The sequence below is a fragment of the Rhinichthys klamathensis genome, unplaced genomic scaffold (assembly GCF_029890125.1).
Source record: "Rhinichthys klamathensis goyatoka isolate OS25496 unplaced genomic scaffold, OSU_Roscu_1.1 h1tg000192l_1, whole genome shotgun sequence".
Classification (NCBI taxonomy): domain Eukaryota; kingdom Metazoa; phylum Chordata; class Actinopteri; order Cypriniformes; family Leuciscidae; genus Rhinichthys; species Rhinichthys klamathensis.
Window position 1 is genome coordinate 4,365,308 of NW_026606718.1, and position 15,918 is coordinate 4,381,225.

Genomic DNA, 15,918 nt, shown 5'->3' on the forward strand with positions numbered 1-15,918 from the left:
TAGTCTCTAAAGATGACTCTAAAACTCACAGGCAATTACAGTGTGGAGATCATTAGGTTTAGTTTTTAGGGTAAGTCACGGTTACCTGAATTACCTGTTGAGATCTGCGCAAAGTTGTAATATGTACAATTTGCTAATAAGCCAAGCTTAAAGGCAGTGTTGCAGGGTTAATTTTTCAACGAATTTGTGCAATTTGCTTGTTGGTAATAAACATTTAAACTGTTATCCATTGTATTTTGGGTATCACAAAACGGAATATAATACGAAATAATATAGGCACTATCTTACAGCGGTTTGCAACGATTCTCCTTTCCCCCACAATGCACTGCATTACGTCACCTTGGGGAGAGAATTTACCAAAGTCCGCCTTGACTAGAGAGTGACTAGAGAGACGAGTAGTAGACGAGAGTATTCAGATAGCGCAGATTATAGATAAATAGATAAATACATAGATATAGATAGACTAGATATATAGATAGACAGATAGATAGATATAGATAGATAGGCTAGTATAGAGAGAGATAGGCAGACAGCATAGCCAGATAGCATAACGTTAGCATAGATAGCTAGCAGCTAGATAGATAAATAGATAGTAGGTAGATTGACAATGGTGAACTACTGTGTTTGTGCTGGGTGTAAAAACTCCACCCAAACAGGACACAGGGTCCATGGCTTCCCTATGAAGGACAAGGCAACCTTCAGACAGTGGGTACAATTTGTCCGTGTTATGCTGCGTTCACACCAGACGCAAATAGCGCGTCAAATTCGCGCCTACCGCGTCTAGTTATTACATTTTAGATAAACGCTTAGAAACGCCCATATAGCTAGCATGATGCCTTCTATTTCTAGATGACAAAGACAAAGTTTACCAGTACTATGACACTATGACAAAGGTTACTGGTACTTATCTGAACTAGCGTCATGTTCACTGCCACTAGATATATAAAGAAAACGTTGATTTTTCACTCAGTGCTATTCAATGACAGTAAAAAGAAAAAAAAAAAAGTGTCGTTATTGTGCACTGCTGCTCGTAGACTAGCTCCAATGCAAATCTTTGTAGTTATGCATTTTGTATGTATATTATGAGAATACTGTGCATTACATGTATAGTATGCAGTTAATGTTTTGTCGCTTCTGGTCTTTCCTGTCACTACATAATCGCATCCAAGACTTTCACTTTGATACTTGTGTATTGTATACAATTTGATACAATGTGTAATGTAAATGATAGCACTTCACCAACTCTCCACTCATTCTCCTTGGACCATTTAATTGGCTTTGACGGCCATCAGTTCTTGGCAATTCCTCATTTGCCCTCTCACGTCTGGCAGGTTAGAAAATTATACGGCTGCGGGCCATCATACATGTTGGCTCTTGCCACCTCTTCCTCATCCCAGTCAGTCGCCATAGTTCTAATACTAGGCTGAGGCTACCTTTCCTCCACTTCCCCCAACGTGACGTCATCACCGAATTGCGTAAAAAAAAAACGTTAATACCAAAAACGTAAAAAACTGGTCTTTAAGACCATTTTTGAGACATTTTAAAAATGATATACATATCTTGAGTGATTTATGTACTAGGGGTGGAACGGTACACAGAAGTCACGGTTCGGTTCATACCTCGGTTCAGACATCACGGTTCGGTACGATTTCGGTACAATGGAGGGAAAAGCAAAACAAAAATGCAGAAGGCATTGTATTTTTTAAATAAGTTTTATTAATAAAGGCATAGAACCAGTTTATTTGTAGTGCACTGACAATAGTTTTATATAATTCGTTTATTAATTAAATTAATAAAAAGACAAAAAGACCTTGCGATATGTTTGGTAATTGTACCTGAATTAATTTAAAATTAATTTGCTATATTTCAGCTCAATATATTTGTTTTCCTTAATTTTAATTAACATTATTAATTAACAATGTAACATTATTCTCATCTGAATTATAAATAATTGATTTCTGTATAAAATAATACTACCATTAATAACGCATTCGATTTTCTTTTTTAATCAATGTAGAATGTTTAAGATTAGTGCTCCGAGGACGAGAAATGAAAGCAAATGCGATATGGGACCCACAGACTGTTTTGAAATGGAGTTGGATAAATATGTTTTGCTTTTAAAACAGTGTGTGTGTGTGTGTGAGAGAGAGAGAGAGAGAGAGAGAGAGAGAGAGAGAGAGAGAGAGAGAGAGAGAGAGAGAGAGAGAGAGAGAGAGAGAGAGAGAGAGAGAGAGAGAGAGAGAGAGAGAGAGAGAGAGAGAGAGAGAGAGAGAGAGAGAGAGAGAGAGAGAGAGAGAGATTTTGGTTGGGTGACAGTAGTAGGTTACAGTTTGACAAGAGTTTACAGTGTGACAAAAGCACAATGTTGTGTTTTATTGCGAGTGTACACAAATATAAGTAAACACTTTGCAGGTTTAATGATCTGTATGAACAAAATGACGGAGTATGTTTTTTATGTTTCCACTGTTCGATCGCGGCCGCGCCTCTCTCTCACACACACACACACACACACACACTCCAGCATTGCAATCTTGACATCGCAGCCTGTTCATTATGCAGTCCCACCAAACGCGAATAGAGCGTTAAATTCGCGTCTATCGCGTCTAGTTCGACGCTAGTCCAAAGCGAATAGGACGCGCGTATAAGCCAACGTTTGAAGTGAACGCGCATTCAGAGCAAAGCCGATGGCTACAGATTATGTGTCCCTAAAGAACCCGCGTATCTAACAGTAGTTCCGCATTACATTAATTAATTTCCACGCGAGTTTTATTTATTTTTATACCGTGTATTCTCCGTGTAAATTCGTGCACTGAACCGTGACGCCCGTACCGTTTCGGTTCGGTACGAATACATGTACCGTTCCACCCCTATTATGTACCCATTAATCGACAGTGGTGGTTAACCTGCAACACGGCCTTTAAGTTCTGATAATATAGCAGTGAAATGACTGGTCTAAATGAGGAGCTGAATATAGAGGCATTCAAGGATTTTTTTCTTGAAATGGAATGGCATAAAGCCCAGGCAGTTGTCTTCGTCTACAAAGGACAGCTGGTGATCTAAGATGACAGCAAACAGTGGCTTGACCTTCAGCTGAGATTTGAGACTGTGAGAGGTTGGGTGAGGAAACTCATCAGGGAAGTCTTAGTTTGGAGGTATGAGCTCAGGGTTGTGGGTGGACATCTAGGTTGATATGTCAGAGTGGCATACAGAGATCCTTGCCATTTTGAGATTGTTGTCAGCATAGCAGTTGTAAAAGAAGCACCTGGATGACGGTTTAGGTGTAAAGGGAGATTCACACTGACACTGATTTGCAGTGACAAGGCAACCAGAAGTCATTCATTTTCAATAAGATTTGACAATTTGAGGCGACATGGGAAAATGAGACCAGTGGTAATGCGAATTCAACTATCTGCAATTACAGTGATACGATGACTATCAATGAATGTGTTGAACAAGCAGGAATGTCTACTAGCAATGGTTCTTCTACGAATGTATTGTGATTTGTTAATATTGCTGTAACTAAACCACTGCATTAACCTTTGGCAAGGTTTTTAAAATACTGTTATACACCAACAAAGAAGGAGAAAGGAGAATGTCTGAACAATTTAATAATTTATTAATAAACTAGTGATTTCTGAGTCTGTGTCAGCTGTAGTTGACTCGCCATCTCCGCAATATATAGTGGATGTGCCTACGCTACAGAGAGAAATAGTGCAAACGTTAGACTACTAACATTTCAAATTACAAGCCATAGGTAGGTTGACAATTACCTGTCTGACAATTACCACATAGACCAGCCTGGTTTCGATCTGTCCGTCACGGACTGCGCCACTTCCGGTGGATTTTTATTTTCTGCGACTAACCGACTAATTAAAATTTGGTTGACTAAGCCTTTTCCCGTCAACTAACATTGGGTCGACTTATAGGGGGCAGCCCTAGTAATTATACAGGTACGTTATTGAAAGATAACAAAGATTTTTTTTTTCTGTCAAACAACATGCACTGATGAATCATGCACAATAAGACCACAAATGTGTTTTATAAAGGTATAAGATCGAGCTGTAATTGTTCATGCCAGAAATTTGGTTTTCTTGCATATTTCAAAAGATCAAGCTGTAGGTTTAACCCCAATAGTGCCTGACGGTCTCTGTAATATCATACCTGCTGTGAGATGTTTTAAGCTTCGCCATTACTATTCAGAGCTAGTAGATGTATTTTAGTGTCACTCTGTCTCTTTAAGGGAGGAGAAAAGCACTTGAAGGCTTTTAAACCTAGAGAGGGGAAATCCATTCTCTTTTCTGCTCCCTGTTCCCTCGCCCCCCATGGCGATGATTTGGTGGGAAGGATGGTACATGGCCCTACCATTATAAGGGACATAATATATATTATATATATATATATATATATATATATATATATAGTGTGTGTGTGTGTGTGCAGATGGGCTAAGTCACACTTCTATTGTTGCTTAGCAGTAATTGCAGCAGGTTATATCCACCCAGCCAGTTTCAGGCTATTAGTGCATGAGCAAACTGAATTCTGAGCAGTTCCTGGTTATTCCTTAGCTGCTAGCTCCTGATACAATCAACACTAACCTTCTCTCTGTCATGCTTAGCTGTAAATAGAAATAGCAAGCACTCAAGATGGTGAATTTAGTAAACATTTAACGGTTACTTTTTAAGGCACAAGTTAGAAGCTGCTACATCATACAATATGTTAATGAATGGCAACTGCTAATGTGTTAGCACTTAAACATTTAAAAACGTACTCACTTCAGTTTTAAAGGAACAGTTCAACTAAAAATTTAAATCCTGCCCGCATGTCCAATTATTTGTGAAATGTATATCCATACAATGACTAGTCATTGTGATCTATGATTGTTTACGCTCAATGTGAACATGGACAATGCAACTAAAAGAGTTCACTATTGTGTTTCATTTGAGTGAAATTACAGACATGTGCAGCTGTTGAATTTTAAAGCAGTTGTTTAGGAGTCCTCTATTTTACACAGGAATAATCACAAAGCGTCTGTGGCTTGCTTTAGGAACTGCAGTTTTTCATTAACAAGGAAAATTGTGCACATTGTGTCTATCTGCAAATACATTTCTGAACAGTCCTATTTATCCTATATTACGACTACACAGGAACACAACTGTCACAATGTATATTGGAGCACAGAAAACGTGATTGGGGAATTCCATGCAAATGTCAACCTTGCCATGAAAAAATAAAATTATTATCAAAATATCAAAACCCTTTCTAAGTTGTCCATTTAGGTCCGCAATATGTATTAATGTGCTGTATCAGAAATTTTAAGAAAATTGCCTTGTTACGAATAGTTGAATAAAGTCGTTATTTTTGTTTTCGTTTTTTGCGCACAAAAAGTATTCTCGTCGCTTGATAAACTTAAGGTTGAGCCACTGTAGTCACTTGGACTGTTTTAACGATGCTTTTATTTAATTTCTGGGCCGGCAAGTTTCAATTACATAGAAGACTATGGAGGAGTGAGACAGCTCTCAGATTTAATAAAAAAATATCTTCATTTGTGTTCCGAAGATGAACGAAAGTCTTACGGGGTTGGAACAACATGAGGGTGAGTAAATACTGACGTAATTTTCATTTTTGGCTGAACTAACCCTTTAAGGAAGTATGGATATATAAACAGACGTTTCAATATAATCGTATTAAATGCCTTTTCTGAGAATTTATATTTCAAGTTTTGAGTGCAAATGTCACGTCCATAATGCTGGAATTGCCCGATTGCTTTACAATTTTGAACATGTGGATCCTGTTTTTAAACACAAAATCAGGCCTATTTTTGAGAAAATCATTAACTGGGATTGATTCAATCTTCAGTAATCATAGGCAACAGTAATCCAGTCTCTGCTCTTAAGATAATTACCTATGGATTTTCTAATATCTGCTCAAAATGAATTTCAAAAGGCTGTCATAACGAAAAAGGCTGTCATAACAGTGCTTTGAAGTATCTTAATGCAAGTTCATTCCAAGAATCCATCGTACAGTATGTATGTAATGCACACATGAATATCCCATGGCTGATAATGTACTAAGATATAAATAGACTTGATATTGTAGTATGTCACAGTGGTCCTCAAACTGAAGAATATGGAGTGGTGCCATCATATATTTATTGCAATTTAATTATTATTCAATTAAATTATTGCTAATTCAAATATTCAATGTTTAGGGATATTTTTGTGACATTTTGGTAATAAATATGATACTATACATAGTAGAGCCCGACCGATATGGATTTTTGGGGGCCGATACCGATATTAGGGAGTAAAAAAAGCCCGATACCGATATATCGGCCGATATTATTTATGTGTATATTATAATACAGTAGCAATATTATTTATGTGTATTATAGTACAGTATACCAGTCAAAAGTTTGGACACTTTCCTATTGGTGTGTACAAACTTTTGATGGGTACTTTACACAGTAGCTATAAACAGAATAAATATATTTTATAAACACGTTTTGCAATGATCACTCAAATGTGGTAATCAAACACTTGTGTGACACAGATATGTAATGGAGGCAGGGGAATGATAGAATGAGAATTATCCAGCTGAGCTGTAACCAAACTAGTTTACATTGCATGTTATATTATATTATATTATATTCTAAATACTGTTGCATAATCTTCACTAACGACTTTGTCTTTTAATTTAGTCATAACTATATCAATAAATATATAAAAACTGTCACTGACAAAACCTTATTATCTTCTATTTTTACTCTTAATTCCTCTAATCTCTACCAGTGGAGGAAGAACTCAGATCTTTTTACTAAAGTAAAATTAATAATATCATAATGAAAACGCTTTTAATTACATATGTACAGTACTTTTATACTATTTTAAATAATTAGTAAGCAAAACGTACTAAACGTGAAACTAGGCTACTCTTAATGCAAAATGGCCCTATATAAAGTGTTATAATTATATACATTTTTGGAATATTGCGTGATGTTGTAGCGTTATCAGGCAGAATGAGCTTTAACACTGTGTCTACACCGGACGCGGCCGTTATTGCTCGCGTCGCAACAGTTTACCCTAGACAAAGCAGAATCAGTTTACTGTCGGAGATCGCTCGCGCCACGCATTTTAATCAATGTTTCATCAACCAATTGCCTTAATAAATAAGAAGTAGGCCTAAATATAGCAGACAATATAATCAGGACTTCTCAGCTGCGCGCTTGCAATAGTCACAAAGCTCACATACGTGACAGAGGGTTGTAGCAGAGAAATCAATTCTGTGAATTACACTGCGCAAATCACAAGTAGGCTACTACCCACCGGATGAAGAAGGGTTGGCTCTCAGTCTCCACAGGCTACATAAAATATTCATTTTATTTTATTTTATTTTTCGTGTTCGCATTTATGAGGAAAAAACCATGTTACAGACGCGACAGTTCAGCACTATGGACGTAAGCGCTCTGAAAGCGGCACTAAAATATGCTTTGAAACTTTCACATAGACATCAAACAGAAAGCACAAAACCTTTCGTTTCAAAGTGAATTTCGTTTTGTGTTAATTGTATCTTAATTTTAATCAATGTTTCATCAACCATTTGCCTGGATTTAATTTATAAGAAGTAAATTTAGCAGACGATAGATAATCTCGACACGGAGGCGCCTGCGGGTGAACTGGAGCTCGTCTCATGAACCGAAACTCAGCGTATAGACCTGAGAATCGAAATATATCTATATATTGAAATGTCTACTTTTAAACAGAACAATTCAAAACGAAAGACAGACAGACTCATGTAATCGTATGAAATGTGCATTTCTCTCTGGCACGCGTTCACTGAAGATCGCGAGTCAGCATCGTCAACTTCATCTTTGGCTGACACTGACTGAAAACACTTAATAAACAATTAAAATGTCTCCTTGCTATATTTGTTGTATTCATAATCATTACTTTTGCCAGTTCTTGTGACAGCTTTTAGGTGCTTTATTGGCAGCGCCACCCTTACATGAATCACCGCACCCGCATTTTTTAAATATTCATTTATCGGCCATTATAAATGCCGATACCGATAGTTAGGAAAATGCATAAAATCGGCCGATAATATCGGCCCGCCGATATATCGGTCGGGCTCTAATACATAGCTGGCGGCCTGGCGCCAGTGTAACACTGAAGAGGGAGCATCTGAAGTAACAAAACGGGGCGATAACCTGACGCAAAGTATCCCCAGCTAGAAAACATTTGCGTAGTTGTCAGACCGTAACAAACCTGTCGCTAGTATATATTTTATATCATTATAAAACTAAAAGCTACTGAACAAATATAGATGGCAGAGCATTGAATAATATTTCTACATAAAACGATAAGGAAAATTGCCTAAGCCAACATATTTGAAAATTTGACTCATCCATATCCATGAAATTAACATGTTTTAGACCACCAGATATAATTGCTTCTTATAGATACACAATTTTAGCAGTTTTATCATGAATACAGACAAGTTACCATGATTGACACCAAAATTACATGGTGTGTTCTTTACTATAAAACACACTCATTGCGACGCATTTAACAGATGCGTAAATGTATATGGTAAGTTAGAACAACCTGATATGCAACCGGTGAAATAATCAACTTACTACAACAAATGACCCAGCACTCTAAAAAAATCCCCATGCCTTTAGCCTACTCAGTAGAACTGCATTATTTGTGGTGTATGAAGTCTGTAGGTGCCAATCAAATCTATTTTTCTTTTTTTTTATAATTAAAATCCATTTTCACATTCATCTTTACTGAGGGGGCAACACCAGCCCCGCCACCTCATGTTTGATGGACTTCTGTCTCCCCTCTATTCATCGGTGATAAAGTGGCTTTGGCACGGGGTAGTTACAGTCAAACCACAATTTATTCAGACACCTTCAACATTTCTCACATTATCACAGTTTATTCGCTATAGTTTAGAAAATGGTAATAACATATGACAAGAACAGAGTTATCAAATCAGTTGATATTTCACTGGTTTTGGCCATCCTTCTGTTTCACTGTCTCACAAATGAATTTGGTTGAATGGCTGTCAGCTGTTTAATTTAAGTACACAATTAGATAAATTTCCAATTTAGGTCAACCAATTACCAAGCAATGCTTAATTTGGTTCAGTCTGTGGTGTAAAACGGTCACATTAGCAATTAAAGAAAAAACACTTAAGCAAAACATGAACACGTCAAAGTGTCTGAATAATATTCGGTCCCAAATGTTTATACATTTTACTGGTAATCCACTGTATGAAGAATTTATAGGTATAATGTCACAGTTTACTTTATTTTGCCATCCTCGCTTACATAAATCAACTATAGTGTCCTGCACCCACTAGTAAAAAATATACAAAATGATATCTGGTGTCTGAATAATCTTTGGTTTGACTGTATATGAACTCCTATTTTCCCCTAGGGCCATTTTCCTGGTTGCATTTGCACCGCCAATAGGAACTCTGAATCTGAAGTGACGCAACCCCTCTGGTTGTTGTGCGGGACTTTCATTTTGACAGTGTGGCGGACTTTTATTTTGACGGTGCTGAGAACGCCAGAGCCTGAGCATACAGCACTTACATTCTCCGTCTTTATTAGTTTGCGATCTGTTTAACAGTCCTATCTAATACATTGTTAGATATAACTGTTAAAAAAAAGAAAGTAAACATCATACGAAAAAGTATTATAACGTTTGCCATGTGGTTGATGCCCAATGTTGCTAGCTGTGCACAAATACATACAGTAACTGTGCCTTCACACCGCCGCCGGCAAGTGCGTCAAAGTGGCCGGAAGTCATTCATTTTCAATGAGAGCCGGCGGCGAGCCCCGGCGAGGGCGGCGCGGCGCGTCTTGGACGGTGAGAGCGGCGAGGAGAGTTGAAGTCAGGTCAACTTTATGGTAATAAGCAATGACGCGGTTCGGCGGCAACCGGCGGCAACCAATCGGAATGTAGAAGTGCTCCGTTTGAGAGAATTCCAGAGAACGCAGTCCTGTAAACTTTGGTTCCGACCACATTAGTTCCCAAGCAAAATAGAGGAGGTTGATCATTTGAATTTGATAAGAAGGCGCGCAACACTATTTATAGGCAAGATGTTCGTGCTAGAAAACCTTTTTCAGCGGGAATGCAAATTATAATAACACTTAACCATGAACACAAAAGCCACACCACACAAATGGCTTTTAATTTGTTTATTTCATTAGCAAACATGTCACTATAATTGTTAAGTTCTTTCCATCGATCAATTTTCTGCAAAAATAACGATCGTCATGTTTGTTTGCTTTGCGGCCCCTTTAAATACAGTTTTAAAACAGACCACGCATTCGATCTACGTCAGAGTGTCCACGAATCTTTCCACGGCGTCGCTGGCAGGGTGGCGAGAGCAAATTTTGCCGCTCTCGCCGGCGGCGGTGTGAACGTCGTACGGTAATCATGTTTCGCTTGGTCCCTTCATAATTGCGTTAGATTTCCTCCTTGGCGTAAAGGTTGAGAAGTGCCTGGACTTCGGCGTTGGTCCAACTATCACTGTTTTCCATGTTCATGTAGTAAATATATATTGTAGGCTATAAACTGTGTGTTTGCATGGCTTTTAAAGAATGGTGGGTGCCGCTGTTTTGCATATGTTCAGCCAATCAGCGTACACTTACTGATGGTTACTATTGTGCTGGGTTCCTTCTCTCATGTAGGAGCTAATTTAGCCCCCCAAAAGGCGTTCCTAGACCTAAAATGTTTTTCATTTCACGGTGTGAACACTCCAAAAAGTGGGTACTTCTGTCAATAGTCTTAGGAACTATGAAAACGTTCCTCCGGTGCGAAAGCCCCTATAGATGCTTTTAAACTCCATTGAACTCAGAATAAGTGTCATTCTAAATTGTTCAGACCTCTTCCCGATAATGAACGTGAGGCTGCTTTGTAGGAAGCAAAAGACACCGTGAGGTTTTAATGAGCCCCTAATGCATCTGTCTTCCTCTGGAAAAGCTGGAGACTCAAAACCGGAGCATCCCTGGAGAAATCGCCAGCTCAGCGTTCGCTCTACATGTGCTTTCCAATTTAACTAAGAATTTGCTGTTGAACGTGAAAGGGTGGCCTGAAAAATTACACCAGCTCTTCCTCTTCAGGGATATGACTAGACCCTTCGATCCCATTGTAGACCGCCACAACAAAAGGGCCTCCAGTCCTAATTAAATATATTCATCTTCATCCCACATTATAAGACTTACTCCCCAAACATCTTAGCAAATAGGCCATGGTTACTTTCATGGTCAGCCAATTAATTAAAGTATGTGATGTTGCTGTATGTTCAGTGATTAAAAATTAGGTTGTCAACTTGGTCGTATATGTCCCTGTAGTTTCTATGTTCTCTTTCTGTTCCTCAGCGGACATTTGGACTCAGGGTGTAAAAATGTATCAGTGTTTCAGTATAAAATGGCTAAAAAAAATTGTATAACAAATATGTAATGATACCCAGTGGTGCAAAAAGAGAGTATTCAACCTATGAAACGGAAAAGCGTAGAAACAAAAACAACACATTTTTAAATATAAAAATATGTATTATTTTTAGATATAAAAATGTTGCATTTTTAAATATCTCATATTTATGTCCTATAAAATAAAAATAAAAATTTTCATGCCAACATTGTTCATAGTGTTAATTTCACGAGCCTTGCGGTTCCCAGATATCAAGAGTTTAAATCCCCAAATTAAGCTTTGCTGTTAAAAGGATATATTAACTATGTTTCCATTCACCTATTTTTATGCTCATTTTGGAATTTAAATTACATTTTTCTTAGTGATAGTTGGCACCAGTTTATTAGGAAGTAATGATTTTTCGCTGGATGGAAACGGTGCTGTATTCGCAAATGTTTTATGTGATATTCCAATTTTGTGCATAAGTTAAATTTACAAGTTTGTATGGAAACATAGCTATTTTCTGCCCAGTGTTTTACTTGATCTTTGCAATCTGGCAACCATGTGCATGCACTCTCTCTACACTGAGGAAGAATCTGAAAACTGTATGTTCTGAGTTATACACTACTCAAATGAAACTGTAACAGATCCAGTCTGTGTTCTGTCACAAGCCGCTTGTGCTCTTTGCTGCGACTAAATCTGTGATCAAACCTTCTCATTGATAAACTGTAATAAATCCAAACATGAATCTCGAATATTGTTTGCGATTGTGGTTGCTGAATAAATGCACTTACAAAACCTCTGTGTGACAATACAATCTTTTTTGCTGTTTTAATAGAAAACTTTTTTATTTGGAATTATTGGAATTACTATTAGGAGTTAAAATTTTTGAGAGAAGTTTCTTGTTGTAGCCTTCCAGTTTTCATAATGTAGGCAGTCTATAATAATCAGGAATCTGAAAAGTACATTTGACACAGGACTAAGACTAAATTAATAATAATAAATATATAATAAATTAAGACTAAAACTAATTGGTCATGTATATTTCTCAACATATTTCTCTTAAATATGAAATGCTTATTACATCTGGACGAAGGAAGCTGACTAAAATAAACACATTTTTTTTTATCTCTTTAGTTGTCTGCAAAGCAAATGACCTTAAATAATGGCTAGCATAAGACCGTATGTAGCCCCGCCCCTTTTCAGCACTGTGCTCCTTGTGTTGTCTTTTGATTTGTATTCCCACAACATGAAGGTAGATCTTATGGATAAACGTATGAATTTTCCGTTTTAAAACCTTCTCAGTCTACTGACATTTGTTATGACATCCGCTTCAAACATGCTCATTTACATACAATTAGTATTTTCTTATCCAAATTGGTGTTGAAAATCTTTTCACGTTAAAAAACATTTCATCAAAATTGGTATCATGAACATCCCTAATTTGGACTTGAAACGAAGCCCTACTTGGTTCACATATTCTCAAAAACCCATTTCTGATTCAGCTAGCATCATTTTTTTAGTGAAAATTGTGACCAGGTATTAAAGCGAAAAAGTTTCTGTTGAAAACGTGTGCATGTACCAGTATTGCAATGTTTATGATGTAGAAAGTGTAGCAATTGCAAGACAAGCTTTTATGTAATTTCATCACGTTGCAAGTTCTCAACCAATAATTTGGGATGTTTTTGGTGCATTTAGACCATTTGATCATGTTGTGCATGTGCAAGTGTGTGGCTGTGTCTGTGTGTGTACAGGCACACGTGTATTAATACCAAAATGAAGCCTTGCATGAAAGCTAATTCATCCTCACTCTCATTACCTCAGCATGGGGGCTCTTTCACAAGTAATGAATTTTAATTTTCCCGTGCCCAGCAAAGGTTGACAGACATACCAATCACATAGCATTCAAAATGATATTACCTCTCGCATTAGTTCTCATTTAATCTTCTGCCAGCTTAAAGCCACAGACTCACTGTGAAAAGAGAATTGATCAGATAAGCATGCCTTTCATTCCAAAGGCACTAATCATAAGTGCACACAGGGGAGAAAAAAATGAAAAATAAAAATAACAGCTGTTAGGCCGACTTGTTTTTCAGTGGCTGTCTTTTGATCTGGGAGAAATATGTGCTGGAAATATGATGGATATGTCTTAGACCCCTGCTGTGACCCCATATACTGTACAGTTAAATTAAAGGTCTTACCAGTCTAGAGACAATGCCACTGCTTTCTGTTTCCATAAATATTCGAAGTCAGTTCTAATCTTTAACATTTCCCAATAGGAGGAAAAATCACAAATTAGATCTTTTTAATTGCTCAATTGTTCGTGTTCGACATGGATAGGCCTAATTTTTCTCTAGTTTTAGGTAAATAACAATTTTACCAACATTTTACACACATTCAGATTACAGGGAGAGCAAATGGAGACTTGCTCCTGATTCTCAGGATTTTCCCCCGGGAAACACACTCTAGAGATCTCACATGAGTCTTTATGAATTTAAAGATTGCTAATCTAATTCTTCCAAAACCAAATGAGATAAAAAATATCTACACTATGCAATCCACATGAATGGTATACCTTATCATTTTTTATATTGAATAAAATCCTAAGAGATTTTAGGAGGAAAAACCTTGAGACAGAGTTGAAAGTTTTGCGAAAGTTTTTCAAGACATACTTTGAAAGTTGGTTTGGCAAAGCCTAGTCTGAAAGTTTTACAAAGCCTTGAAGTTTGAAGGTTATGAAGCATTAAGCATTAATACAGCATCTTTAAGATTCAAGAGTTGTCGTCTGTATTTGTGGTCCGTTTTCGCTGCAGAGAAAGACTGTAAACGATAAAAGTATATGTCTCCTAAAAGTTAATTTGGTCAGCTTGTAGGTCAGCATAAGTTATTTATGAGTTTGGCTGGTTTGAAAAGATGTATATAATACGTCAAAACAGGCTGGAGGACTTTGCTGAGTTTGGTGGACATGAGGTAGAAAGCTCTAGTGGTTTTCAGGGTGATATGGCTGCTGACAGGCTGTCAGCAGCCATATCACCCTGTAGCCCAAGACTGGTTGCCCACTGAAGCTAAGCAGGGCTGAGCCTGGTTAGTACTTGGATGGGAGACCTCCTGAGAAAACCAGGTTGCTGCTGGAAGAGGTGTTAGTGAGGCCAGCAGGGGGTACGACTCACCCTGTGGTCTGTGTGGGTCCTCCTAACGCCCCAGTAAAGTGACGGGGACACTATACTGTCAAAGAGCACCGTCCTTCGGATGAGAAGTTGAACCGAGGTCCTGACTCTCTGTGGAGGTCCTGAATCCCAAAAAGAGTAGGGGTGTAACCCCGGCATCCTGGCCAAATTTGCCCCTTGGCCTCTGTTCATCATGGCCTCCTAATCATCCCCATATACTGATTGGCTTCATCACTGTCTCCTCTCCACCAGTAAGCTGGTGTGTGGTGGGGGTTCTGGCGCAATATGGCTGCCGTCGCATCATCCAGGTGGATGCTGCACATTGGTGGTGGTTGAGGAGATTTAGGATGTTAATGTTAAGCGCTTTGAGTACCCAGAAAAGCGCTATATAAATGTAATGAATTATTATTATTATTATTAGTATTAGTAGTAGTAGTAGTAGTGTGTTGAAACTCGAAACGCACATGCTGAAACCGCATGCTTATACTCGTACTATTTCTACCATAGGAAGATATGGTAAAAGTAGTATGCTATATGCGGTTCCGAATTGCACAACAGTTATTGTAAGGGGTGTGGCATTTCCAAAACAATCAGAGCACCGGAAGGAGGGGTTTTACAGAGACCGAATTTTTACTGTACTGACAGACTGGGAACATTGTAAAAACAAACAAAAAAAAACACAAAATTTTTAAGTACAATAAACTTAGATGTTTAAGTCATTTCAACTTAAATCACATTAAACTGACATTAAACTTAAATTTAATTAACCTTAAATTACATTAAACTAAAAATGAGTTGAATCGTATAACTTATAAAAAAAGTTGAACATTGCTTACCTTTGTTGATGAGTTAAAGCAATGTAAAATCCTATCTTGTCATAACTTATTGATCTTTTTTTTTTTTTTACAGTGAAGAGAGGTGCTGCACCAATGTCAAAAATGTGAAAAGTAATTCATTTTTTGACCATTCAAGCAAGAAAACCTATTCTAGTTGACCCCAAAACAAAATCAAGACTTTGTAAAAGGCCATAATATGGCCCCTTTAGGAAGAAATGTTGCTTTTGCTTTTGCTTTTTGATTTGGAAACCTTAACCCAAGTTTTGTGGTTTACTTTGTCAATCTGACATAATAAAACATAACTAAGAAGTCTCATGAGCTCTGAAAGCGCAACCTCTGAGCGATACGGTTTTTACTCGGGGGTTACTGAGAATCACAAAGCAGCTGCCGCAGAGAGATTCGCCCTGAGCTGTCGTTGAATCCCGTTGTGCAACATTTCTACAAATGCTTCTGCTGGCTTTAATGCCGAAGACTAAGGCAGACGCATTAGTC

At 37.7% G+C, this 15,918-nt stretch overlaps 1 protein-coding gene and 1 pseudogene across 8 annotated transcripts in view; both read left to right on the plus strand.

Moving 5' to 3' along the window:
• The window catches only part of cadm2b (cell adhesion molecule 2b), a 257,226-nt gene that overhangs the window by 174,087 nt on the left and 67,221 nt on the right, over positions 1-15,918 (plus strand). The gene's annotated exons all lie outside the window — the stretch shown is intronic.
• On the plus strand, positions 14,441-14,557 carry LOC130095768 (5S ribosomal RNA; annotated as a pseudogene).